We start from the raw sequence: 22,954 nt of genomic DNA, 5'->3' as shown, positions 1-22,954 counted from the left end.
CCATGGCCTGTCCTGCCTTTCTGGATTTTACACTTTTTTCAGATGGCCCTTTTGACCGGGGGGAAGTGAGACTTCATTGTAGTGCAGATTTCCTTTGCAAGCTTGCTTGGTTGGCCAAAAAGGGCGTATGCGGTTTTTCCTGAATATATTCAGGAAAAAACGCATACGCCCTTTTTGGCCAAGTGCATCATTGTGGACGTTCTGCCTCTTTTCCTATGCTTTCAATGCAATTCCAGTCTACCTCCTGCAATCGGTTTCCTTCAATTCTGCCCCGCTTTCAAGTCCTCTTGGCAGCCTTACTTCAGTCTATTTTTGGACGATAGCTGTCATTTATAACTCTGCAGGTTTGTGAATTACAGTGCCCCTGAGCTCCTTTCTTCAACTCGCTTTCTTTTGAGCTGGCCGCAACACCGCAGGATGGCTTCAGGCCCTAATCTGGTTCCGGTACGGCACGCTGAGCCTTTGGTTATTTCCTCTTCCTGGTGGGAAATGAGAGTTAAATTTGCCCGTCCAGACACCTCCAGCTAGCCTCTCATTGGTTCTCGCTATTCCTGTTCATCTTCCTCAGAAGTTGCAAACTGGGCCAAACAGGAGGTTAAAGGCGCTGACTCTCCAAGTGGGGAGAGTGTTAGTAAAGCGTCTGGAATGTTGCACCCGAGTACCAGGGTATGAAAACTGAGACATATTTGAACACGTCTCCCGTTCACATGGTTGATCATACTTGGGTTCCACATGCATGTTTTAGCTGAAGGAAGAATACCTTAAACCTGGAGAGTTGAGACCCGTGTAATGGGTACCATGCAATATGACTTCAAAGGGTCTTCATTTGCTCACCGAACCTCTCCAATCCTATCACTGCTGCGTTTATGCCCCTGTACACATGCTTGATTCTCTTTTGGAGACATAGCAATCCATAGGTTTTACGATACTTACTAGTCAGGTACATTCTTAGGCGTTTAATATGCGGTGTTGAGTCCATTTCGTTGAGCAAGGAGTAGCTCTTGTCTATTCCATATTTGGCTTAAGGAACTTTATCTGTGCTCATTTCAATCTCTGGTTTTATGCAGCACCCCAACTCACCTTTAACCTTAAGCACGCATAAGTTGGTTTTCTAAATTTGAGACCCTGTTCTGTTCTGTAATTCAGTTCCTGTGTAGCCAAGTTTACATTCCGTGTATTACTGATATCTTATGATGTTTCTTTTTCTGTGTGACTTATTTCAGTTAGAATTATCATACCTGAATCCACTCATTGTGCTGCTAAGGGCCTGATGACACAGATTTCATTGCTGAGTGATATTGCTTTGTAAGTAAATACCACAACTTCTTTATCCATTTTTCACTTTCTGCGATGTTGAACTTGTACTGTAAATGAGGTTCTTGTAAACAGAGCCATTCCAAACTTTGGGGTGGCTGTGTCTTTTTGATTTTAATTTCCCTAAGCTATAGGACCATAAGTGGAAGTGCCCTAGGTTCTGTTGCTTTGTTTTTTTGATGTTTCAGGAAACACCATACACTTCTCCGGAGTGGTTGTTGGCAATTTACATCCCGCCCATCAGCATAACAAGGCTCCCAGTTCTCCATGGCCTGTCCTGCCTTTCTGGATTTTACACTTTTTTCAGATGGCCCTTTTGACCGGGGGGAAGTGAGACTTCATTGTAGTGCAGATTTCCTTTGCAAGCTTGCTTGGTTGGCCAAAAAGGGCGTATGGCTTTTTTCCTGATTATATTCAGGAAAAAACGCATACGCCCTTTTTGGCCAAGTGCATCATTGTGGACGTTCTGCCTCTTTTCCGATGCTTTCAATGCAATTCCAGTCTACCTCCTGAAATCGGTTTCCTGCAATTCTGCCCCGCTTTCAAGTCCTCTTGGCAGCCTTACTTCAGTCTATTTTTGGACGATAGCTGTCATTTATAACTCTGCAGGTTTGTGAATTACAGTGCCCCTGAGCTCCTTTCTTCAACTCGCTTTCTTGTGACCTGGCCGCAACACCGCAGGATGGCTTCAGGCCCTAATCTGGTTCTGGCACGGCATGCTGAGCCTTTGGTTAATTCCTCTTCCTGTTGGGAAATGAGAGTTAAATTTGCCCATCCAGACACCTCCAGCCAGCCTCTCATTGGTTCTCGCTATTCCTGTTCATCTTCCGCAGAAATTGCAAACTGGGCCAAACAGGAGGTTAAAGGGACTGACTCTCCAAGTGGGGAGAGTGTTAGTAAAGCGTCTGGAATGTTGCACCCGAGTACCAGGGGAGGAAAACTGAGACATATTTGAACACGTCTCCCGATCACATGGTTGATCATACTCTAGGTTCCACATGCATGTTTTAGCTGAAGGAAGAATACCTTAAACCTGGGTAGTTGAAACCTGTGGAATGGGTTCCATGCAATATGACTTCAAAGGGTCTTCATTTGCTCACCGAACCTCTCCAATCCTAGCACTGCTGCGTTTATGCCCCTGTACACATGCTTGATTCTCTTTCGGAGACATAGCAATCCATAGGTTTTAAGATACTTACTAGTCAGGTACATTCTTAGGCGTTTAATATGCGGTGTTGAGTCCATTTCGTTGAGCAAGGAGTAGCTCTTGTCTATTCCATATTTGGCTTAAGGAACTTTATCTGTGCTCATTTCAATCTCTGGTTTTATGCAGCACCCCAACTCACCTTTACCCTTAAGCAAGAATAAGTTGGTTTTCTAAATTTGAGACCCTGTTCTGTTCTGTAATTCAGTTCCTGTGTAGCCAAGTTTACATTCCGTGTATTACTGATATCTTATGATGTTTCTTTTTCTGTGTGACTTATTTCAGTTAGAATCATCATACCTGAATCCACTCATTGTTCTGTTAAGGGCCTGATGACATAGATTTCATTGCTGAGTGATATTGCTTTGTAAGTAAATACCACAACTTCTTTATCCATTTTTCACTTTCTGCGATGTTGAACTTGTAGTGTAAACGAGGTTCTTGTAAACAGAGGCGTCCCAAACTTTGGGGTGGCTGTGTCTTTTTGATTTTAATTTCCCTAAGCTATAGGACCATAAGTGGCAGTGCCCTAGGCTCTGTTGCTTTGTGTTTTAGATGTTTCAGGAAACACCGTACACTTCTCCGGAGTGTCTGTTGGCAATTTACATCCCGCCCATCAGCATAACAAGGCTCCCAGTTCTCCATGGCCTGTCCTGCCTTTCTGGATTTTACACTTTTTTCAGATGGCCCTTTTGACCGGGGGGAAGTGAGACTTCATTGTAGTGCAGATTTCCTTTGCAAGCTTGCTTGGTTGGCCAAAAAGGGCGTATGCGTTTTTTCCTGAATATATTCAGGAAAAAACGCATACGCCCTTTTTGGCCAAGTGCATCATTGTGGACGTTCTGCCTCTTTTCCTATGCTTTCAATGCAATTTCAGTCTACCTCCTGAAATCGGTTTCCTGCAATTCTGCCCCGCTTTCAAGTCCTCTTGGCAGCCTTATTTCAGTCTATTTTTGGACGATAGCTGTCATTTATAACTCTGCAGGTTTGTGAATTACAGTGCCCCTGAGCTCCTTTCTTCAACTCGCTTTCTTGTGACCTGGCCGCAACACCGCAGGATGGCTTCAGGCCCTAATCTGGTTCTGGCACGGCACGCTGAGCCTTTGGTTATTTCCTCCTCCTGGTGGGAAATGAGAGTTAAATTTGCCCGTCCAGACACCTCCAGCTAGCCTCTCATTGGTTCTCGCTATTCCTGTTCATCTTCCGCAGAAATTGCAAACTGGGCCAAACAGGAGGTTAAAGGCGCTGACTCTCCAAGTGGGGAGAGTGTTAGTAAAGCGTCTGGAATGTTGTACCCGAGTACCAGGGGAGGAAAACTGAGACATATTTGAACACGTCTCCCGATCACATGGTTGATCATACTCTGGGTTCCACATGCATGTTTTAGCTAAAGGAAGAATACCTAAAACCTGGGTAGTTGAAACCCGTGGAATGGGTACCATGCAATATGACTTCAAAGGGTCTTCATTTGCTCACCGAACCTCTCCAATCCTATCACTGCTGCGTTTAAGCCCCTGTACACATGCTTGATTCTCTTTCGGAGACATAGCAATCCATAGGTTTTAAGATACTTACTAGTCAGGTACATTCTTAGGCGTTTAATATGCGGTGTTGAGTCCATTTCATTGAGCAAGGAGTAGCTCTTGTCTATTCCATATTTGGCTTAAGGAACTTTATCTGTGCTCATTTCAATCTCTGGTTTTATGCAGCAACCCAACTCACCTTTCCCCTTAAGCAAGCATAAGTTGGTTTTCTAAATTTGAGAACCTGTTCTGTTTTGGAATTCAGTTCCTGTGTAGCCAAGTTTACATTCCGTGTATTACTGATATCTTATGATGTTTCTTTTTCTGTGTGACTTATTTCAGTTAGAATCATCGTACCTGAATCTACTCATTATGCTGCTACGGGCCTGATGACATAGATTTCATTGCTGAGTGATACTGCATTGTACGTAAGTACCACAAGTTCTTTATCCATTTTTCACTTTCTGCGATGTTGAACTTGTACTGTAAACGAGGTTCTTGTAAACAGAGCCGTTCCAAACTTTGGGGTGGCTGTGTCTTTTTGATTTTAATTTCCCTAAGCTATAGGACCATAAGTGGAAGTGCCCTAGGCTCTGTTGCTTTGTTTTTTAGATGTTTCAGGAAACACCATACACTTCTCCCGAGTGTCTGTTGGCAATTTACATCCCGCCCATCAGCATAACAAGGATCCCAGTTCTCAATGGCCTGTTGCCTTTCTGGATTTTACACTTTTTTCAGATGGCCCTTTTGACCAGGGGGAAGTGAGACTTCATTGTAGTGCAGATTTCCTTTGCAAGCTTGCTTGGTTGACCAAAAAGGGCGTATGCGTTTTTTCCTGATTATATTCAGGAAAAAACGCATACGCTCTTTTTGGCCAAGTGCATCATTGTGGACGTTCTGCCTCTTTTCCTATGCTTTCAATGCAATTCCGGTCTACCTCCTGAAATCGGTTTCCTGCAATTCTGCCCCGCTTTCAAGTCCTCTTGGCAGCCTTACTTCAGTCTATTTTTGGACGATAGCTGTCATTTATAACTCTGCAGGTTTGTGAATTACAGTGCCCCTGAGCTCCTTTCTTCAACTCGTTTTCTTGTGACCTGGCCGCAACACCGCAGGATGGCTTCAGGCCCTAATCTTGTTCCGGGCTGGCATGCTGAGCCTTTGGTTAATTCCTCTTCCTGGTGGGAAATGAGAGTTAAATTTGCCCGTCCAGACACCCCCAGCTAGCCTCTCATTGGTTCTCGCTATTCCTGTTCATCTTCCGCAGAAATTGCAAACTGGGCCAAACAGGAGGTTAAAGGGACTGACTCTCCAAGTGGGGAGAGTGTTAGTAAAGCGTCTGGAATGTTGCACCCGAGTACCAGGGGAGGAAAACTGAGACATATTTGAACACGTCTCCCGATCACATGGTTGATCATACTCTAGGTTCCACATGCATGTTATAGCTGAAGGAAGAATACCTTAAACCTGGGTAGTTGAAACCTGTGGAATGGGTACCATGCAACATGACTTCAAAGGGTCTTCATTTGCTCACCGAACCTCTCCAATCCTATCACTGCTGCGTTTATGCCCCTGTACACATGCTTGATTCTCTTTCGGAGACATAGCAATCCATAGGTTTTAAGATACTTACTAGTCAGGTACATTCTTAGGCGTTTAATATGGGGTGTTGAGTCCGTTTCGTTGAGCAAGGAGTAGCTCTTGTCTATTCCATATTTGGCTTAAGGAACTTTATCTGTGCTCATTTCAATCTCTGGTTTTATGCAGCACCCCAACTCACCTTTACCCTTAAGCAAGTATAAGTTGGTTATCTAAATTTGAGACCCTGTTCTGTTCTGTAATTCAGTTCCTGTGTAGCCAAGTTTACATTCCGTGTATTACTGATATCTTATGATGTTTCTTTTTCTGTGTGACTTATTTCAGTTAGAATCATCATACCTGAATCCACTCATTGTGCTGCTAAGGGCCTGATGACACAGATTTCATTGCTGAGTGATATTGCTTTGTAAGTAAATACCACAACTTCTTTATCCATTTTTAACTTTCTGCGATGTTGAACTTGTACTGTAAACGAGGTTCTTGTAAACAGAGCCGTTCCAAACTTTGGGGTGGCTGTGTCTTTTTGATTTTAATTTCCCTAAGCTATAGGACCATAAGTGGAAGTGCCCTAGGTTCTGTTGCTTTGTTTTTTAGATGTTTCAGGAAACACCATACACTTCTCCCGAGTGGTTGTTGGCAATTTACATCCCGCCCATCAGCATAACAAGGCTCCCAGTTCTCCATGGCCTGTCCTGCCTTTCTGGATTTTACACTTGTTTCAGATGGCCCTTTTGACCGGGGGGAAGTGAGACTTCATTGTAGTGCAGATTTCCTTTGCAAGCTTGCTTGGTTGGCCAAAAAGGGCGTATGCATTTTTTCCTGAATATATTCAGGAAAAAACGCATACGCCCTTTTTGGCCAAGTGCATCATTGTGGACGTTCTGCCTCTTTTCCTATGCTTTCAATGCAATTCCAGTCTACCTCCTGAAATCGGTTTCCTGCAATTCTGCCCCGCTTTCAAGTCCTCTTGGCAGCCTTACTTCAGTCTATTTTTGGACGATAGCTGTCATTTATAACTCTGCAGGTTTGTGAATTACAGTGCCCCTGAGCTCCTTTCGTCAACTCGCTTTCTTTTGAGCTGGCCGCAACACCGCAGGATGGCTTCAGGCCCTAATCTGGTTCTGGCACGGCACGCTGAGCCTTTGGTTATTTCCTCCTCCTGGTGGGAAATGAGAGTTAAATTTGCCCGTCCAGACACCTCCAGCTAGCCTCTCATTGGTTCTCGCTATTCCTGTTCATCTTCCGCAGAAATTGCAAACTGGGCCAAACAGGAGGTTAAAGGCGCTGACTCTCCAAGTGGGGAGAGTGTTAGTAAAGCGTCTGGAATGTTGCACCCGAGTACCAGGGGAGGAAAACTGAGACATATTTGAACACGTCTCCCGATCACATGGTTGATCATACTCTGGGTTCCACATGCATGTTTTAGCTGAAGGAAGAATACCTAAAACCTGGGTAGTTGAAACCCGTGGAATGGGTACCATGCAATATGACTTCAAAGGGTCTTCATTTGCTCACCGAACCTCTCCAATCCTATCACTGCTGCGTTTATGCCCCTGTACACATGCTTGATTCTCTTTCGGAGACATAGCAATCCATAGGTTTTAAGATACTTACTAGTCAGGTACATTCTTAGGCGTTTAATATGCGGTGTTGAGTCCATTTCATTGAGCAAGGAGTAGCTCTTGTCTATTCCATATTTGGCTTAAGGAACTTTATCTGTGCTCATTTCAATCTCTGGTTTTATGCAGCAACCCAACTCACCTTTCCCCTTAAGCAAGCATAAGTTGGTTTTCTAAATTTGAGAACCTGTTCTGTTTTGGAATTCAGTTCCTGTGTAGCCAAGTTTACATTCCGTGTATTACTGATATCTTATGATGTTTCTTTTTCTGTGTGACTTATTTCAGTTAGAATCATCGTACCTGAATCTACTCATTATGCTGCTACGGGCCTGATGACATAGATTTCATTGCTGAGTGATACTGCATTGTACGTAAGTACCACAAGTTCTTTATCCATTTTTCACTTTCTGCGATGTTGAACTTGTACTGTAAACGAGGTTCTTGTAAACAGAGCCGTTCCAAACTTTGGGGAGGCTGTGTCTTTTTGATTTTAATTTCCCTAAGCTATAGGACCATAAGTGGAAGTGCCCTAGGCTCTGTTGCTTTGTTTTTTAGATGTTTCAGGAAACACCATACACTTCTCCCGAGTGTCTGTTGGCAATTTACATCCCGCCCATCAGCATAACAAGGCTCCCAGTTCTCAATGGCCTGTTGCCTTTCTGGATTTTACACTTTTTTCAGATGGCCCTTTTGACCAGGGGGAAGTGAGACTTCATTGTAGTGCAGATTTCCTTTGCAAGCTTGCTTGGTTGACCAAAAAGGGCGTATGCGTTTTTTCCTGATTATATTCAGGAAAAAACGCATACGCTCTTTTTGGCCAAGTGCATCATTGTGGACGTTCTGCCTCTTTTCCTATGCTTTCAATGCAATTCCGGTCTACCTCCTGAAATCGGTTTCCTGCAATTCTGCCCCGCTTTCAAGTCCTCTTGGCAGCCTTACTTCAGTCTATTTTTGGACGATAGCTGTCATTTATAACTCTGCAGGTTTGTGAATTACAGTGCCCCTGAGCTCCTTTCTTCAACTCGTTTTCTTGTGACCTGGCCGCAACACCGCAGGATGGCTTCAGGCCCTAATCTGGTTCCGGTACGGCACGCTAAGCCTTTGGTTATTTCCTCTTCCTGGTGGGAAATGAGAGTTAAATTTGCCCGTCCAGACACCTCCAGCTAGCCTCTCATTGGTTCTCGCTATTCCTGTTCATCTTCCGCAGAAATTGCAAACTGGGCCAAACAGGAGGTTAAAGGGACTGACTCTCCAAGTGGGGAGAGTGTTAGTAAAGCGTCTGGAATGTTGCACCCGAGTACCAGGGGAGGAAAACTGAGACATATTTGAACACGTCTCCCGATCACATGGTTGATCATACTCTAGGTTCCACATGCATGTTATAGCTGAAGGAAGAATACCTTAAACCTGGGTAGTTGAAACCTGTGGAATGGGTACCATGCAATATGACTTCAAAGGGTCTTCATTTGCTCACCAAACCTCTCCAATCCTATCACTGCTGCGTTTATGCCCCTGTACACATGCTTGATTCTCTTTCGGAGACATAGCAATCCATAGGTTTTAAGATACTTACTAGTCAGGTACATTCTTAGGCGTTTAATATGGGGTGTTGAGTCCATTTCGTTGAGCAAGGAGTAGCTCTTGTCTATTCCATATTTGGCTTAAGGAACTTTATCTGTGCTCATTTCAATTTCTGGTTTTATGCAGCACCCCAACTCACCTTTACCCTTAAGCAAGTATAAGTTGGTTTTCTAAATTTGAGACCCTGTTCTGTTCTGTAATTCAGTTCCTGTGTAGCCAAGTTTACATTCCGTGTATTACTGATATCTTATGATGTTTCTTTTTCTGTGTGACTTATTTCAGTTAGAATCATCATACCTGAATCCACTCATTGTGCTGCTAAGGGCCTGATGACACAGATTTCATTGCTGAGTGATATTGCTTTGTAAGTAAATACCACAACTTCTTTATCCATTTTTAACTTTCTGCGATGTTGAACTTGTACTGTAAACGAGGTTCTTGTAAACAGAGCCGTTCCAAACTTTGGGGTGGCTGTGTCTTTTTGATTTTAATTTCCCTATGCTATAGGACCATAAGTGGATGTGCCCTAGGTTCTGTTGCTTTGTTTTTTAGATGTTTCAGGAAACACCATACACTTCTCCCGAGTGGTTGTTGGCAATTTACATCCCGCCCATCAGCATAACAAGGCTCCCAGTTCTCCATGGCCTGTCCTGCCTTTCTGGATTTTACACTTGTTTCAGATGGCCCTTTTGACCGGGGGGAAGTGAGACTTCATTGTAGTGCAGATTTCCTTTGCAAGCTTGCTTGGTTGGCCAAAAAGGGCATATGCGTTTTTTCCTGAATATATTCAGGAAAAAACGCATACGCCCTTTTTGGCCAAGTGCATCATTGTGGACGTTCTGCCTCTTTTCCTATGCTTTCAATGCAATTCCAGTCTACCTCCTGAAATCGGTTTCCTGCAATTCTGCCCCGCTTTCAAGTCCTCTTGGCAGCCTTACTTCAGTCTATTTTTGGACGATAGCTGTCATTTATAACTCTGCAGGTTTGTGAATTACAGTGCCCCTGAGCTCCTTTCTTCAACTCGCTTTCTTTTGAGCTGGCCGCAACACCGCAGGATGGCTTCAGGCCCTAATCTGGTTCCGGTACGGCACGCTGAGCCTTTGGTTATTTCCTCTTCCTGGTGGGAAATGAGAGTTAAATTTGCCCGTCCAGACACCTCCAGCTAGCCTCTCATTGGTTCTCGCTATTCCTGTTCATCTTCCGCAGAAATTGCAAACTGTTCCAAACAGGAGGTTAAAGGCGCTGACTCTCCAAGTGGGGAGAGTGTTAGTAAAGCGTCTGGAATGTTGCACCCGAGTACCAGGGGAGGAAAACTGAGACATATTTGAACACGTCTCCCGATCACATGGTTGATCATACTCTGGGTTCCACATGCATGTTTTAGCTGAAGGAAGAATACCTAAAAACTGGGTAGTTGAAACCCGTGGAATGGGTACCATGCAATATGACTTCAAAGGGTCTTCATTTGCTCACCGAACATATCCAATCCTATCACTGCTGCGTTTATGCCCCTGTACACATGCTTGATTCTCTTTCGGAGACATAGCAATCCATAGGTTTTAAGATACTTACTAGTCAGGTACATTCTTAGGCGTTTAATATGCGGTGTTGAGTCCATTTCGTTGAGCAAGGAGTAGCTCTTGTCTATTCCATATTTGGCTTAAGGAACTTTATCTGTGCTCATTTCAATCTCTGGTTTTATGCAGCACCCCAACTCACCTTTACCCTTAAGCAAGTATAAGTTGGTTTTCTAAATTTGAGACCCTGTTCTGTTCTGTAATTCAGTTCCTGTGTAGCCAAGTTTACATTCCGTGTATTACTGATATCTTATGATGTTTCTTTTTCTGTGTGACTTATTTCAGTTAGAATCATCATACCTGAATCCACTCATTGTGCTGCTAAGGGCCTGATGACACAGATTTCATTGCTGAGTGATATTGCTTTGTAAGTAAATACCACAACTTCTTTATCCATTTTTAACTTTCTGCGATGTTGAACTTGTACTGTAAACGAGGTTCTTGTAAACAGAGCCGTTCCAAACTTTGGGGTGGCTGTGTCTTTTTGATTTTAATTTCCCTAAGCTATAGGACCATAAGTGGATGTGCCCTAGGTTCTGTTGCTTTGTTTTTTAGATGTTTCAGGAAACACCATACACTTCTCCCGAGTGGTTGTTGGCAATTTACATCCCGCCCATCAGCATAACAAGGCTCCCAGTTCTCCATGGCCTGTCCTGCCTTTCTGGATTTTACACTTGTTTCAGATGGCCCTTTTGACCGGGGGGAAGTGAGACTTCATTGTAGTGCAGATTTCCTTTGCAAGCTTGCTTGGTTGGCCAAAAAGGGCGTATGCGTTTTTTCCTGAATATATTCAGGAAAAAACGCATACGCCCTTTTTGGCCAAGTGCATCATTGTGGACGTTCTGCCTCTTTTCCTATGCTTTCAATGCAATTCCAGTCTACCTCCTGAAATCGGTTTCCTGCAATTCTGCCCCGCTTTGAAGTCCTCTTGGCAGCCTTACTTCAGTCTATTTTTGGACGATAGCTGTCATTTATAACTCTGCAGGTTTGTGAATTACAGTGCCCCTGAGCTCCTTTCTTCAACTCGCTTTCTTTTGAGCTGGCCGCAACACCGCAGGATGGCTTCAGGCCCTAATCTGGTTCCGGTACGGCACGCTGAGCCTTTGGTTATTTCCTCTTCCTGGTGGGAAATGAGAGTTAAATTTGCCCGTCCAGACACCTCCAGCTAGCCTCTCATTGGTTCTCGCTATTCCTGTTCATCTTCCGCAGAAATTGCAAACTGTTCCAAACAGGAGGTTAAAGGCGCTGACTCTCCAAGTGGGGAGAGTGTTAGTAAAGCGTCTGGAATGTTGCACCCGAGTACCAGGGGAGGAAAACTGAGACATATTTGAACACGTCTCCCGATCACATGGTTGATCATACTCTGGGTTCCACATGCATGTTTTAGCTGAAGGAAGAATACCTAAAACCTGGGTAGTTGAAACCCGTGGAATGGGTACCATGCAATATGACTTCAAAGGGTCTTCATTTGCTCACCGAACATATCCAATCCTATCACTTCTGCGTTTATGCCCCTGTACACATGCTTGATTCTCTTTCGGAGACATAGCAATCCATAGGTTTTAAGATACTTACTAGTCAGGTACATTCTTAGGCGTTTAATATGCGGTGTTGAGTCCATTTCGTTGAGCAACGAGTAGCTCTTGTCTATTCCATATTTGGCTTAAGGAACTTTATCTGTGCTCATTTCAATCACTGGTTTTATGCAGCACCCCAACTCACCTTTCCCCTTAAGCAAGCATAAGTTGGTTTTCTAAATTTGAGACCCTGTTCTGTTTTGGAATGCAGTTCCTGTGTAGCCAAGTTTAATTCCGTGTATTAGTGATATCTTATGATGTTTCTTTTTCTGTGTGACTTATTTCAGTTAGAATCATCGTACCTGAATCCACTCATTATCCTGCTACGGGCCTGATGACATAGATTTCATTGCTGAGTGATACTGCATTGTACGTAAGTACCACAAGTTCTTTATCCATTTTTCACTTTCTGTGATATTGAACTAGTACGGTAAACGAGGTTCTTGTAAACAGAGGCGTCCCAAACTTTGGGGTGGCTGTGTCTTTTTGATTTTAATTTCCCTAAGCTATAGGACCATAAGTGGCAGTGCCCTAGGCTCTGTTGCTTTGTTTTTTAGATGTTTCAGGAAACGCCATACACTTCTCCCTAGTGTCTGTTGGCAATTTACAGCCCGCCCATCAGCATAACAAGGTTCCCAGTTCTCCATGGCCTGTCCTGCCTTTCTGGATTTTACACTTTTTTCAGATGGCCCTTTTGACCGGGGGGAAGTGAGACTTCATTGTAGTGCAGATTTCCTTTGCAAGCTTGCTTGGTTGGCCAAAAAGGGCGTATGCGTTTTTTCCTGAATATATTCAGGAAAAAACGCATACGCCCTTTTTGGCCAAGTGCATCATTGTGGACGTTCTGCCTCTTTTCCTATGCTTTCAATGCAATTCCAGTCTACCTCCTGAAATCGGTTTCCTGCAATTCTGCCCCGCTTTCAAGTCCTCTTGGCAGCCTTACTTCAGTCTATTTTTGGACGATAGCTGTCATTTATAACTCTGCAGGTTTGTGAATTACAGTGCCCCTGAGCTCCTTTCTTCAACTCGCTTTCTTTTGAGCTGGCCGCAACACCGCAGGATGGCTTCAGGCCCTAATCTGGTTCCGGTACGGCACGCTGAGCCTTTGGTTATTTCCTCTTCCTGGTGGGAAATGAGAGTTAAATTTGCCCGTCCAGACACCTCCAGCTAGCCTCTCATTGGTTCTCGCTATTCCTGTTCATCTTCCGCAGAAATTGCAAACTGGGCCAAACAGGAGGTTAAAGGCGCTGACTCTCCAAGTGGGGAGACTGTTAGTAAAGCGTCTGGAATGTTGCACCCGAGTACCAGGGAAGGAAAACTGAGACATATTTGAACACGTCTCCCGTTCACATGGTTGATCATACTTGGGTTCCACATGCATGTTTTAGCTGAAGGAAGAATACCTTAAACCTGGAGAGTTGAGACCCGTGTAATGGGTACCATGCAATATGACTTCAAAGGGTCTTCATTTGCTCACCGAACCTCTCCAATCCTATCACTGCTGCGTTTATGCCCCTGTACACATGCTTGATTCTCTTTTGGAGACATAGCAATCCATAGGTTTTACGATACTTACTAGTCAGGTACATTCTTAGGCGTTTAATATGCGGTGTTGAGTCCATTTCGTTGAGCAAGGAGTAGCTCTTGTCTATTCCATATTTGACTTAAGGAACTTTATCTGTGCTCATTTCAATCTCTGGTTTTATGCAGCACCCCAACTCACCTTTCCCCTTAAGCAAGCATAAGTTGGTTTTCTAAATTTGAGACCCTGTTCTGTTCTGTAATTCAGTTCCTGTGTAGCCAAGTTTACATTCCGTATATTACTGATATCTTACGATGTTTCTTTTTCTGTGTGACTTATTTCAGTTAGAATCATCATACCTGAATCCACTCATTGTGATGCTAAGGGCCTGATGACATAGATTTCATTGCTGAGTGATATTGCTTTGTAAGTAAATACCACAACTTCTTTATCCATTTTTCACTTTCTGCGATGTTGAACTTGTACTGTAAACGAGGTTCTTGTAAACAGAGGCGTCCCAAACTTTGGGGTGGCTGTGTCTTTTTGATTTTAATTTCCCTAAGCTATAGGACCATAAGTGGCAGTGCCCTAGGCTCTGTTGCTTTGTTTTTTAGATGTTTCAGGAAACACCATACACTTCTCCCGAGTGTCTGTTGGCAATTTACATCCCGCCCATCAGCATAACAAGGCTCCCAGTTCTCCATGGCCTGTCCTGCCTTTCTGGATTTTACACTTTTTTCAGATGGCCCTTTTGACTGGGGGTAAGTGAGACTTCATTGTAGTGCAGATTTCCTTTGCAAGCTTGCTTGGTTGGCCAAAAAGGGCGTATGCGTTTTTTCCTGAATATATTCAGGAAAAAACGCATACGCCCTTTTTGGCCAAGTGCATCATTGTGGACGTTCTGCCTCTTTTCCTATGCTTTCAATGCAATTCCAGTCTACCTCCTGAAATCGGTTTCCTGCAATTCTGCCCCGCTTTCAAGTCCTCTTGGCAGCCTTACTTCAATCTATTTTTGGACGATAGCTGTCATTTATAACTCTGCAGGTTTGTGAATTACAGTGCCCCTGAGCTCCTTTCTTCAACTTGCTTTCTTGTGACCTGGCCGCAACACCGCAGGATGGCTTCAGGCCCTAATCTGGTTCCGGCACGGCACGCTGAGCCTTTGGTTATTTCCTCTTCCTGGTGGGAAATGAGAGTTAAATTTGCCCGTCCAGACACCTCCAGCTAGTCTCTCATTGGTTCTCCCTATTCCTGTTCATCTACTGCAGAAATTGCAAACTGGGCCAAACAGGAGATTAAAGGCGCTGACTCTCCAAGTGGGGAGAGTGTTAGTAAAGCGTCTGGAATGTTGCACCCGAGTACCAGGGGAGGAAAAGTGAAACATATTTGAACACATCTCCCGATCACATGGTTGATCATACTCTGGGTTCCACATGCATGTTTTAGCTGAAGGAAGAATACCTTAAACCTGGAGAGTTGAGACCCGTGTAATGGGTACCATGCAATATGACTTCAAAGGGTCTTCATTTGCTCACCGAACCTCTCCAGTCCTATCACTGCTGCGTTTATGCCCCTGTACACATGCTTGATTCTCTTTCGGAGACATAGCAATCCATAGGTTTTAAGATACTTACTAGTCAGGTACATTCTTAGGCGTTTAATATGCGGTGTTGAGTCCATTTCGTTGAGCAAGGAGTAGCTCTTGTCTATTCCATATTTGGCTTAAGGAACTTTATCTGTGCTCATTTCAATCTCTGGTTTTATGCAGCACCCCAACTCACCTTTCCCCTTAAGCAAGCATAAGTTGGTTTTCGAAATTTGAGAACCTGTTCTGTTTTGGAATTCAGTTCCTGTGTAGCCAAGTTTACATTCCGTGTTTTACTGATATCTTATGATGTTTCTTTTTCTGTGTGACTTATTTCAGTTAGAATCATCGTACCTGAATCTACTCATTATGCTGCTTCGGGCCTGATGACATATATTTCATTGCTGAGTGATACTGCATTGTACGTAAGTACCACAAGTTCTTTATCCATTTTTCACTTTCTATGATATTGAACTTGTACGGTAAACGAGCTTCTTGTAAACAGAGGCGTCCCAAACTTTGGGGTGGCTGTGTCTTTTTGATTTTAATTTCCCTAAGCTATAGGACCATAAGTGGAAGTGCCCTAGGCTCTGTTGCTTTGTTTTTTAGATGTTTCAGGAAACACCATACACTTCTCCTGAGTGTCTGTTGGCAATTTACATCCCGCCCATCAGCATAACAAGGCTCCCAGTTCTCCATGGCCTGTCCTGCCTTTCTGGATTTTACACTTTTTTCAGATGGCCCTTTTGACCGTGGGGAAGTGAGACTTCATTGTAGTGCAGATTTCCTTTGCAAGTTTGCTTGGTTGGCCAAAAAGGGCGTATGCGTTTTTTCCTGAATATATTCAGGAAAAAACGCATACGCCCTTTTTGGCCAAGTGCATCATTGTGGACGTTCTGCCTCTTTTCCTATGCTTTCAATGCAATTCCAGTCTACCTCCTGAAATCGGTTTCCTGCAATTCTGCCGCGCTTTCAAGTCCTCTTGGCAGCCTTACTTCAGTCTATTTTTGGACGATAGCTGTCATTTATAACTCTGCAGGTTTGTGAATTACAGTGCCCCTGAGCTCCTTTCTTCAACTCGCTTTCTTGTGACCTGGCCGCAACACCGCAGGATGGCTTCAGGCCCTAATCTGGTTCTGGCACGGCACACTGAGCCTTTGGTTATTTCCTCTTCCTGTTGGGAAATGACAGTTAAATTTGCCCGTCCAGACACCTCCAGCTAGTCTCTCATTGGTTCTCGATATTCCTGTTCATCTTCCGCAGAAATTGCAAACTGAGCCAAACAGGAGGTTAAAGGGACTGACTCTCCAAGTCGGGAGAGTGTTAGTAAAGCGTCTGGAATGTTGCACCCGAGTACCAGGGTACGAAAAGTGAGACATATTTGAACACGTCTCCCGATCACATGGTTGATCATACTCTAGGTTCCACATGCATGTTTTAGCTGAGGGAAGAATACCTTAAACCTGGGTAGTTGAAACCCGTGGAATGGGTACCATGCAATATTACTTCAAAGGGTCTTCATTTGCTCACCGAACCTCTCCAATCCTATCACTGCTGCCTTTATGCCCCTGTACACATGCTTGATTCTCTTTCGGAGACATAGCAATCCATAGGTTTTAAGATACTTACTAGTCAGGTACATTCTTAGGCGTTTAATATGCGGTGTTGAGTCCATTTCGTTGAGCAAGGAGTAGCTCTTGTCTATTCCATATTTGGCTTAAGGAACTTTATCTGTGCTCATTTCAATCTCTGGCTTTATGCAGCACCCCAACTCACCTTTACCCTTAAGCAAGCATAAGTTGGTATTCTAAATTTGAGACCCTGTTCTGTTCTGTAATTCAGTTCCTGTGTAGCCAAGTTTCCATTCCGTGTATTACTGATATCTTATGATGTTTCTTTTTCTGTGTGACTTATTTCAGTTAGAATCATCATACCTGAATCCACTCATTGTGCTGCTAAGGGCCTGATGACACAGATTTCATTGCTGAGTGATATTGCTTTGTAAGTGAATACCACAACTTCTTTATCCATTTTTCACTTTCTGCGATGTTGAACTTGTACTGTACACGAGGTTCTTGTAAACACAGCCGTTCCAAACTTTGGGGTGACTTGTCGTTTTGATTTTAATTTCCCTAAGCTATAGGACCATAAGTGGAAGTGCCCTAGGCTCTGTTGCTTTGTTTTTTAGATGTTTCAGGAAACACCATACACTTCTCCCGAGTGTCTGTTGGCAATTTACATCCCGCCCATCAGCATAACAAGGCTCCCAGTTCTCCATGGCCTGTCCTGCCTTTCTGGATTTTACACTTTTTTCAGATGGCCCTTTTGACCGGGGGGAAGTGAGACTTCATTGTAGTGCAGATTTCCTTTGCAAGCTTGCTTGGTTGGCCAAAAAGGGCGTATGCGTTTTTTCCTGAATATATTCAGGAAAAAACGCATACGCCCTTTTTGGCCAAGTGCATCATTGTGGACGTTCTGCCTCTTTTCCTATGCTTTCAATGCAATTCCAGTCTACCTCCTGAAATCGGTTTTCGTGCAATTCTGCCCCGCTTTCAAGTCCTCTTGGCAGCCTTCCTTCAGTCTATTTTTGGACGATAGCTGTCATTTATAACTCTGCAGGTTTGTGAATTACAGTGCCCCTGAGCTCCTTTCTTCAACTCGCTTTCTTTTCAGCTGGCCGCAACACCGCAGGATGGCTTCAAGCCCTAATCTGGTTCCGGCACGGCACGCTGAGCCTTTGGTTAATTCCTCTTACTGGTGGGAAATGAGAGTTAAATTTGCCCGTCCAGACACCTCCAACTAGCCTCATTGGTTCTCGCTATTCCTGTTCATCTTCCGCAGAAATTGCAAACTGGGCCAAACAGGAGGTTAAAGGGATTGACTCTCCAAGTCGGGAGAGTGTTAGTAAAGCGTCTGGAATGTTGCACCCGAGTACCAGGGTACGAAAACTGAGACATATTTGAACACGTCTCCCGATCACATGGTTGATCATACTCTAGGTTACACATGCATGTTTTAGCTGAAGGAAGAATACCTTAAACCTGGGTAGTTGAAACCCGTGGAATGGGTACCATGCAATATGACTTCAAAGGGTCTTCATTTGCTCACCGAACCTCTCCAATCCTATCACTGCTGCGTTTATGCCCCTGTACACATGCTTGATTCTCTTTCGGAGACATAGCAATCCATAGGTTTTAAGATACTTACTAGTCAGGTACATTCTTAGGCGTTTAATATTGGGTGTTGAGTCCATTTCGTTGAGCAAGGAGTAGCTCTTGTCTATTCCATATTTGGCTAAAGGAACTTTATCTGTGCTCATTTCAATCTCTGGTTTTATGCAGCACCCCAACTCACCTTTACCCTTAAGCAAGAATAAGTTGGTTTTCTAAATTTGAGACCCTCTTCTGTTCTGTAATTCTGTACCTGTGTAGCCAAGTTTACATTCCGTGTATTACTGATATCTTATGATGTTTCTTTTTCTGTGTGACTTATTTCAGTTAGAATCATCATACCTGAATCCACTCATTGTGCTGCTAAGGGCCTGATGACACAGATTTCATTGCTGAGTGATATTGCTTTGTAAGTAAATACCACAACTTCTTTATCCATTTTTCACTTTCTGCGACGTTGAACTTGTACTGTAAACGAGGTTCTTGTAAACAGAGCCGTTCCAAACTTTGGGGTGGCTGTGTCTTTTTGATTTTAATTTCCCTAAGCTATAGGACCATAAGTGGAAGTGCCCTAGGTTCTGTTGCTTTGTTTTTTAGATGTTTCAGGAAACACCATACACTTCTCCCGAGTGGTTGTTGGCAATTTACATCCCGCCCATCAGCATAACAAGGCTCCCAGTTCTCCATGGCCTGTCCTGCCTTTCTGGATTTTACACTTTTTTCAGATGGCCCTTTTGACCGGGGGGAAGTGAGACTTCATTGTAGTGCAGATTTCCTTTGCAAGCTTGCTTGGTTGGCCAAAAAGGGCGTATGCGTTTTTTCCTGAATATATTCAGGAAAAAACGCATACGCCCTTTTTGGCCAAGTGCATCATTGTGGACGTTCTGCCTCTTTTCCTATGCTTTCAATGCAATTCCAGTCTACCTCCTGAAATCGGTTTCCTGTAATTCTGCCCCGCTTTCAAGTCCTCTTGGCAGCCTTACTTCAGTCTATTTTTGGACGATAGCTGTCATTTATAACTCTGCAGGTTTGTGAATTACAGTGCCCCTGAGCTCCTTTCTTCAACTCGCTTTCTTGTGACCTGGCCGCAACACCGCAGGATTGCTTCAGGCCCTAATCTGGGTCTGGCACGGCACGCTGAACCTTTGGTTATTTCCTCTTCCTGGTGGGAAATGAGAGTTAAATTTGCCAGTCCAGACACCTCCAGCTAGTCTCTCATTGGTTCTCGCTATTCCTGTTCATCTTCCGCAAAAATTGCAAACTGGGCCAAACAGGAGGTTAAAGGCGCTGACTCTCCAAGTGGGGAGAGTGTTATTAAAGCATCTGGAATGTTGCACCCGAGTACCAGGGGAGGAAAACTGAGACATATTTGAACACGTCTCCCGATCACATGGTTGATCATACTCTAGGTTCCACATGCATGTTTTAGCAGAAGGAAGAATACCTTAAACCTGGGTAGTTGAAACCCGTGGAATGGGTACCATGCAATATGACTTCAAAGGGTCTTCATTTGCTCACCGAACCTCTCCAATCCTATCACTGCTGCGTTTATGCCCCTGTACACATGCTTGATTCTCTTTCGGAGACATAGTAATCCATAGGTTTTAAGATACTTACTAGTCAGGTACATTCTTAGGCGTTTAATATGGGGTGTTGAGTCCATTTCATTGAGCAAGGAGTAGCTCTTGTCTATTCCATATTTGGCTTAAGGAACTTTATCTGTGCTCATTTCAATCTCTGGTTTTATGCAGCACCCCAACTCACCTTTACCCTTAAGCAAGAATAAGTTGGTTTTCTAAATTTGAGACCCTGTTCTGTTCTGTAATTCAGTCCCTGTGTAGCCAAGTTTCCATTCCGTGTATTACTGATATCTTATGATGTTTCTTTTTCTGTGTGACTTATTTCAGTTAGAATCATCATACCTGAATCCACTCATTGTGCTGCTAAGGGCCTGATGACATAGATTTCATTGCTGAGTGTTATTGCTTTGTAAGTAAATACCACAGCTTCTTTATCCATTTTTCATTTTCTGCGATGTTGAACTTGTACTGTAAACGAGGTTCTTGTAAACAGAGCCGTCCCAAACTTTGGGGTTGCTGTGTCTTTTTTATTTTAATTTCCCTAAGCTATAGGACCATAAGTGGAAGTGCCCTAGGTTCTGTTGCTTTGTTTTTTAGATGTTTCAGGAAACACCATACACTTCTACCAAGTGTCTGTTGGCAATTTACATCCCACCCATCAGCATAACAAGGCTCCCAGTTCTCCATGGCCTGTCCTGCCTTTCTGGATTTTACACATTTTTCAGATGGCCCTTTTGACCGGGGGGAAGTGAGACTTCATTGTAGTGCAGATTTCCTTTGCAAGCTTGCTTGGTTGGCCAAAAAGGGCGTATGCGTTTTTTCCTGAATATATTCAGGAAAAAACGCATACGCCCTTTTTGGCCAAGTGCATCATTGTGGACGTTCTGCCTCTTTTCCTATGCTTTCAATGCAATTCCAGTCTACCTCCTGAAATCGGTTTCCTGCAATTCTGCCCCGCTTTCAAGTCCTCTTGGCAGCCTTACTTCAGTCTATTTTTGGACGATAGCTGTCATTTATAACTCTGCAGGTTTGTGAATTACAGTGCCCCTGAGCTCCTTTCTTCAACTCGCTTTCTTGTGACCTGGCCGCAACACCGCAGGATGGCTTCAGGCCCTAATCTGGTTCCGGCACGGCACGCTGAGCCTTTGGTTAATTCCTCTTCCTGGTGGGAAATGAGAGTTAAATTTGCCCGTCCAGACACCTCCAACTAGCCTCATTGGTTCTCACTATTCCTGTTCATCTTCCGCAGAAATTGCAAACTGGGCCAAACAGGAGGTTAAAGGGATTGACTCTCCAAGTCGGGAGAGTGTTAGTAAAGCGTCTGGAATGTTGCACCCGAGTACCAGGGTACGAAAACTGAGACATATTTGAACACGTCTCCCGATCACATGGTTGATCATACTCTAGGTTACACATGCATGTTTTAGCTGAAGGAAGAATACCTTAAACCTGGGTAGTTGAAACCCGTGGAATGGGTACCATGCAATATGACTTCAAAGGGTCTTCATTTGCTCACCGAACCTCTCCAATCCTATCACTGCTGCGTTTATGCCCCTGTACACATGCTTGATTCTCTTTCGGAGACATAGCAATCCATAGGTTTTAATATACTTACTAGTCAGGTACATTCTTAGGCGTTTAATATTGGGTGTTGAGTCCATTTCGTTGAGCAAGGAGTAGCTCTTGTCTATTCCATATTTGGCTTAAGGAACTTTATCTGTGCTCATTTCAATCTCTGGTTTTATGCAGCACCCCAACTCACCTTTCCCCTTAAGCAAGCACAAGTTGGTTTTCTAAATTTGAGACCCTGTTCTGTTTTGGAATGCAGTTCCTGTGTAGCCAAGTTTACATTCCGTGTATTAGTGATATCTTATGATGTTTCTTTTTCTTTGTGACTTATTTCAGTTAGAATCATCGTACCTGAATCCACTCATTATGCTGCTACGGGCCTGATGACATAGATTTCGTTGCTGAGTGATACTGCATTGTACGTAAGTACCACAAGTTCTTTATCCATTTTTCACTTTCTGTGATATTGAACTTGTACGGTAAACGAGGTTCTTGTATACGGAGGCGTCCCAAACTTTGGGGTGGCTGTGTCTTTTTGATTTTAATTTCCCTAAGCTATAGGACCATAAGTGGAAGTGCCCTAAGCTCTGTTGCTTTGTTTTTTAGATGTTTCAGGAAACACCATACACTTCTCCTGAGTGTCTGTTGGCCATTTACATCCCGCCCATCAGCATAACAAGGCTCCCAGTTCTCCATGGCCTGTCCTGCCTTTCTGGATTTTACACTTTCTTCAGATGGCCCTCTTGACTGGGGAGAAGTGAGACTTCATTGTAGTGCAGATTTCCTTTGCAAGCTTGCTGGGTTGGCCAAAAAGGGCGTATGCGTTTTTTCCTGAACATATTCAGGAAAAAACGCATACGCCCTTTTTGGCCAAGTGCATCATTGTGGACGTTCTGCCTCTTTTCCTATGCTTTCAATGCAATTCCAGTCTACCTCCTGAAATCGGTTTCCTGCCATTCTGCCCCGCTTTCAAGTCCTCTTGGCAGCCTTACTTCAGTCTATTTTTGGACGATAGCTGTCATTTATAACTCTGCAGGTTTGTGAATTACAGTGCCCCTGAGCTCCTTTCTTCAACTCGCTTTCTTTTGAGCTGGCCGCAACACCGCAGGATGGCTTCAGGCCCTAATCTGGTTCTGGCACGGCACACTGAGCCTTTGGTTAATTCCTCTTCCTGGTGGGAAATGAGAGTTAAATTTGCCCGTCCAGACACCTCCAGCTAGCCTCTCATTGGTTCTCGCTATTCCTGTTCATCTTTCGCAGAAATTGCAAACTGGGCCAAACAGGAGGTTAAAGGGACTGACTCTCCAAGTCGGGAGAGTGTTAGTAAAGCGTCTGGAATGTCGCACCCGAGTACCAGGGTACGAAAACTGAGACATATTTGAACACGTCTCCCGATCACATGGTTGATCATACTCTAGGTTCCACATGCATGTTTTAGCTGAAGGAAGAATACCTTAAACCTGGGTAGTTGAAACCCGTGGAATGGGTACCATGCAATATGACTTCAAAGGGTCTTCATTTGCTCACCGAACCTCTC

General features: G+C 43.9%; 1 long non-coding RNA gene across 2 annotated transcripts in view; it reads left to right on the top strand.

The window, feature by feature from the left end:
* The window catches only part of LOC307181139, a 93,200-nt gene that overhangs the window by 14,518 nt on the left and 55,728 nt on the right, over positions 1-22,954 (top strand). The window contains exon 1 of one of the 2 annotated variants that reach the window (XR_013825998.1): positions 15,457-15,523. The exons of the other annotated variant lie outside the window; for it this stretch is intronic. This is a non-coding gene — a long non-coding RNA (uncharacterized lncRNA). Of the gene's footprint in view, positions 1-15,456; positions 15,524-22,954 lie in introns of those variants that run through there. 2 annotated transcript variants of the gene reach the window in all.

Source organism: Stenella coeruleoalba (genome assembly GCF_951394435.1).
Source record: "Stenella coeruleoalba genome assembly, contig: scaffold_281, whole genome shotgun sequence".
Lineage (NCBI taxonomy): Eukaryota > Metazoa > Chordata > Mammalia > Artiodactyla > Delphinidae > Stenella > Stenella coeruleoalba.
This window is presented reverse-complemented; position numbering and strand designations above follow the sequence as displayed.